The sequence below is a fragment of the Sorghum bicolor genome, chromosome 9, assembly GCF_000003195.3.
Source record: "Sorghum bicolor cultivar BTx623 chromosome 9, Sorghum_bicolor_NCBIv3, whole genome shotgun sequence".
Classification (NCBI taxonomy): Eukaryota; Viridiplantae; Streptophyta; class Magnoliopsida; order Poales; family Poaceae; genus Sorghum; species Sorghum bicolor.
Window position 1 is genome coordinate 35,287,671 of NC_012878.2, and position 6,359 is coordinate 35,294,029.

The window sequence follows — 6,359 nt, forward strand, 5'->3', positions numbered from 1 at the left end:
CAACAAGTCGGTGGTCAGCAAGTTGATAGACAGATGACTAACCCAATGTTCCATGCTGATCGGGCACCGCACAAACACGTGGGGGCCTACTAGCAGGTGCCAGATCCGCAACCGCCTCATCGGCAAGATGCCGATGCTTATTGGGCCGATAAGATCGCGGAAGTAATGAGAGACCAATTTGGGATAAAGCCCAAAGTCAACAATTACTCTTATCGGACACCGTATCCTCCCGCATATGATTTAATCCCGCTTCCAAATCGGTACAAAGTGCCGGATTTTACTAAGTTTTCAGGGCAGGATGATACATCAACCATGGAGCATGTCAACAGGTTCATCATCCAGTGTGGAGAGGCTGCTAACAGGGACGAGTTGAGGGTTCGCTTGTTCTCGTCATCATTGTCTGGATCGGCGTTTACTTGGTTTATATCATTACCTCCCAACTCAGTGATCACTTGGGCCGATCTAGAGAAGCAATTCCACAAATACTTCTTTTCTGGAGTTCATGAGAAGATCACCGATTTGGTCAAACTGAAGCAATGCAATGATGAATCAGTGGAAAGTTTTATGTAGAGGATACGGGAGGTCAAGAACAAATGCTATAGTCTGGTTTTGGATGATCGGCAGCTAGCCGATTTGGCTTTCCAGGGCTTGTTTCCACATATCAGGGACAAGTATGCATCTGAAGAGTTTGAAAGCTTAAGTCATTTGGTGCAGAGAATTTCTGATCAAGATATCAAGCCTTTTGAGCCCAAGAGAGCTTGGAATAAAAAGGTATCATTCGTTGATGAGGCAGCAAGCACGGATTCTGATGAGGAGCTAGTCATCGGCTTGGCAGAATGGGTGAAAAACAAGAAGCCGATGTCTTGCCCTTTCGGGCATGAAGAGCCAGAGAAGTTCGCATTTGACATCACCAAGGCCGATAGGATATTTGACTTTCTACTTTAGGAAGGTCAGATCAAATTGTCACCCAATCATGTAATTCCATCGGCTGAAGAATTAAAAAGGATGAAGTACTGCAAATGGCACAATGCAACTTCTCACGACACCAATGAATGCAAAGTTTTCAAACAACAGCTGCAATCCACTATAGAGTCCGGGAGGATCAAATTTGACAACTCCAAGACCCAGAAACCGATGAAGATTGATCAGCATCCTTTCCCGACAAACATGCTGGATGCCAAAGGAAAGGCCAAGGTCTTGACATCTGAAGCGGCTGAAAGGAGTGCATCGGTAGATCCTCAGCATCAGATCACCACTGCCGATGCAAAGGGAAAAGGCTTGATCCAGGTGGGGACTAACTCAGGAAGGCCTCCCCGATCTGGTATTGTGATAACTCACAACAGACCTCGGGAGACTTGGCAGCAGCGTGAAGATCGGTATCGGCGCCAGCATGAGGACTATCATCGGGAAGAAGAAAGACGCCGACAGGAGTGGAATCAGCATAGGGACCACTGGAATTGTCCTTTCTTCATCCATTGTTGGGAAGAAAATATCAAACTTCCCACCGTCAGAGATTGTCCTGAGTGCAACGGTTATGACCAATATGACAGGTCCGATCGGCGCTACCGTGATGATGATCGGTGGTTTAATGGGCCGATTAGAGGGAGAACGTCCGTTCAGGATCGGCTGGGGGGCAGGCTCAGTGTGCACGATAGGCTCGGCGATCGTGTTGAATACTTTCCTAGGAACCAGGAAGAACTTGAGGAGATGGCTAATGCTCGAGTTCCCGATGAGTTCATATTTTGCAGGGATGACATTACTTATCGGATGGAGTCAAGGGAGAATCATCGCCCATCGGTAAGGCAGCAGCATCTTCCTCCGTGGTGTCCAGAGGGGTTGACCAGGATACAGAAAAGAAGACTGCAGCGTGAAAGGCGAGAAGAGTTGAGCAAGGGGGAGAACTCTGGACAGTCTGGGGATCAGCAACAATCAAATCCTAAGGGGAATGGTCCATCGACAGACATCAACATGGTATTTATGTTGCCGATGGAGTTCCTTGCACCATCCAGTGATGGTGTGTTCGAGTTTTTCGACCAGATAGCTCAGTTGGCTCTAGATCCAATGACAGCCATCTTCGAAAAGCCTGCCGATGATGAAAGGCAACATCTTAAGGCTCTGTTTGTCAAAGGAAGGGTTGATGGTCAGCCGATGACCAAGATTTTAATTGATGGTGGGGCTGCTATCAACATCATGCCGTATGCAGTGTATCGGAAGCTTGGAAAAGGAGATCAGGATTTGACCAAGACCGATATGATGCTCAAATACTTCGAAGGGAATGTGTCTCCAGTTAAGGGGGCAGTATGCGTAGAGTTGACCATCGGCAGTAAAACCATGCCGACAACCTTCTTCGTGATCAGTGGAAAGGGTGCTTACAACTTACTGTTGGGAAGAGATTGGATTCATGCCAATTGTTGCATCCCGTCTACAATGCACCAGTTCTTGGTTCAGTGGGTAGGTGATAAGATTGAGATTGTCCCAGGAGATTCTTCTTATGTCATCCCATCAGCAGAGGCAGACACCTATGAAAGGACTAGGTGTATTTCAGGAGAAGCTTGGGAAAAGGATTTTCTCAAGGTTGCCGATTATGAAATTCCACCGATCCAAGCAGTCGGTTCTGAAGATGGTTTTTAATGGATAGGCTCGCCGATGATGGAAAATTAGGCCAAGGGTTCACATCGGCCGATGATCTAGTAGAAGTAGATATAGGTAGTGGTGATAAACCTAGGCCTACTTTTATTAGTGCCAAGTTAAATTCTGAGTGTAAGCAGCAGTTAACCAATTTGTTAAAAGAATATAAAGATTGCTTTGCTTGGGATTATACTGAGATGCCTGGTTTGGACCGATCGATTGTTGAACATCGGTTGCCTATCAAGTCTAGATTTCGGCCACATCAGCAGCCAGCTCGCCGATGTAATCCTAATATTCTTCCTGATATTAAGGCCGAAATAACCAAGCTGATTGAAGCTAAATTTATTCGGCAGTGTCGGTATGCCGAGTGGATTTCCAATGTGGTTCCAGTCTACAAGAAAAATGGGAAGCTTTGGGTCTGCATTGATTTCAGGAATCTTAACAAAGCTACACCGATGGATGGCTACCCAATGCCAGTTGCTGATCTGCTAGTTGATGCTGCGGCTGGGCATCGGATTATTAGCTTTATGGATGGCAATGCAGGATACAATCAAATATTCATGGCTGAAGAAGATATTCCAAATACTGCATTTAGATGTCCTGGTCATGTTGGGTTGTTTGAGTGGATAGTCATGACCTCTGGCTTGAAAAATGCTGGTGCTACCTATCAAAGGGCCATGAATTTCATATTTCATGAGTTTATCGGTAAGCTGGTGGAAATTTATTTTGACGATGTGGTGGTTAAGGCTGGAGACTTTACAAAGCATCTTGCCAATTTGAGAAAGGTATTGGAATGTACAAGGAAGCATGGGTTGAAGATAAATCCCAATAAGTGTGCATTTGGTGTATCGGCGGGACAATTTCTTGGTTTCATGGTTCATCAAAGGGGGATTGAAATTAGTCGAAGATCCATTGATGCCATCAACAAAATAGTTGCTCCTACCAACAAGACTGAGCTCCAGTCTTTGATCGGCAAGGTAAATTTTATCAGGAGATTTATATCTAATTTGTCTGGTAAAATTCGTGCTTTCAGTCCTTTACTTAAGTTGAAGGCCGATCAAGAATTTTTATGGGGAAAAGAACAACAGTTGGCCTTGGATGAAATCAAGAGTTATTTGGTAAATCCTCCAGTTCTGATTCCACCTCAACAAGGGAAGCCCTTCAGATTGTATTTGTCTACCGATGGGATGGTCATCGGTTCAGCTTTAATTCAAGAATTTGAGGGGAAAGAACGTGTGATTTACTATTTAAGCAGGAGGTTGATTGATGCTGAGACTAGGTATTCGGCTATTGAAAAACTGTGCTTATGCTTGTACTTCTCCTGTATTAAGTTAAGGCATTACTTGCTATCGGTCGAATGCACGGTTATCTGCAAAGATGATGTGGTCCGATACATGCTGTCTATGCCGATCATGAGTGGCAGGATTGGTAAGTGGATTTTGGCACTGTCGAAATTCGATCTGCGTTACGAATCGGCCAAGGCGGTTAAGGGACAGGTTATGGCCAATTTTGTAACTCAACATTGCGGTGCAGTGGAGGCTTTGGAAATTGTACCTTGGACGCTCTTCTTTGATGGATCCACATGTGACCGGGGGGCAGGAATCGGCATAGTATTAATTTCCCCTCGGGGAAGGAAGTATGAGTTTTCCTTGCCGATTGTTGCCACATCCACAAATAATCAAGCTGAGTATCAAGCTTTGATAAAGGGTTTGGAATTGCTGAGGGAAGTTCATGCTAATGCTATTGAGGTCTTCGGGGATTCTATGCTAGTTATAAATCAATTGGCTGAAAGCTATGAATGCCGAAGTGAAGTCTTGATAACTTATCATGAAAGGAGTATGCAACTAATAAAGCAATTCAAGGATTTCCGGTTAGAGCATGTTCCTCGATTGCATAATGAAGAGGCCAATGGGTTGGCTCAGCATGCCTCGGGATACCAGCCCATGATTAATGCAATATCGGCAATTGGTGCCGATGATTGGAGGAAAGAAGTCATTGATTATTTGAAGGATCCATCTAAGAAAGTTGAGAGGCGTGTTCGGTTTCAAGCTACCAAGTATGTGCTCCTTGAAGGTGAATTATATTACCGAACTATCGATGGGATTCTTCTCAGATGCTTAGGTGATGATGAGGATAAGAGTTTGATGGGGAAATCCACGATGAAATCCATGGGGCACATCAGTCGGCTTTTAAGATGAAGTGGATGATTAGATGAAATGGGTATTATTGGCCGACTATACTTGAGGAATGCTTTAAGTATTTCAAAGTGTGTCAAGGCTGTCAGAAATTTGGCAACATTCAAAGAGCGCCTGCATCGGCTATGAATCCTATCATCAAACCTTGGCCATTCTGGGGATGGGCTATTGATTTGATCGGCCAGATTTATCCGCCATCCAGCAAAGGACATAAATTTATTCTAGTTGCTACCGATTATTTTACCAAATGGGTTGAAGCTATTCCTTTGAAGAAAGTTACATCGGCCAATATGATTGATTTTGTGAAAGAGCACATTATCTACCGATTTGGGATTCCTCAAACAATTACTACCGATCAGGGTACTATGTTCACATCGGGGGAGTTTGATGAATTTGTAATCGGTATGGGAATTAAAGTGTTAAACTCCTCTCCTTACTATGCTCAAGCTAATGGGCAGGCCGAGGCATCTAACAAAGGAATTATCAAGCTCATCAAACGAAAGATTGAAGAAAATCCTAGGAGGTGGCACACGTTGTTAAATGAGGCTTTGTGGTCATACCGAATGGCTTGTCATGGATCGACTAAGGTTTCACCTTATCAGTTGGTATATGGGCATGATGCAGTGTTACCTTGGGAAATTAAGACTGGATCTAGGCGACTATCTTTTCAGGATCAGTTGGCTGCCGATGATTATGCTACTTTGATGACAGACGAGTTAGATGATCTAGCAGGACATCGGCTAAGGGTCTTAATGAGTATAGAAGAGAATAAGAAGAGAGTTGCGAGATGGTATGATAAGAAAGTAAAGGCTAAAGAGTTTGCTGATGGAGACTTAGTATGGAAATTAATCTTACCGATCGGGACTAAAAGTTCAAAATTTGGGAAGTGGTCTCCCAATTGGGAGGGTCCTATCGGATAAGTCGGTCGGCTCCTGGTAATGCCTATATTCTAGAAACTCTCGAAGGAGTTGAATTTCCCAGAGCATTAAATGGCAAATATCTAAAGAAATACTACCCCAGCATATGGGTCGATGCATAAAAGTTAGGTGCCGATAACATTCCTATCGGCTGGATCAAAATGTATCTCGGGGTAAAACTCAGTGTTTTAAAAGGTGCCGATAACAATCCTATCGGCTAGACCAAATACTAGGAAAGCTGGGAAGCAGAGAGAGCAAGTATGTTGCCGATGAAGAGCTCACATGTTTAGCAGCGCCTGGATGGCCGATATAGCGCGCAGATGGATTTGGTTGGCTGCTTCTATCTCTTTGATGTCTTCATCGGCAGAACCTTCCACCGGCTTCAACTTCTTCTTCAGTTGCAGTGCTTTACGGTCATAGATGTTTCGCTCTTGCTCAAGGAGTTTGATTGCCTCGGGCAACTGGTTTTCCTCTTGTTGGGCTTGGGACAAGGCTTCTTCCACTTGCTTGAGCTCTGCCAACAGAGCTTCTCTTTTTGCTGACAAATCAGAGATCTTGTGCTTCAGTGCATCTCCTGAGGACTTCAAGGTGCCGATGTTCTTATGCTTCTCCTCGGCAA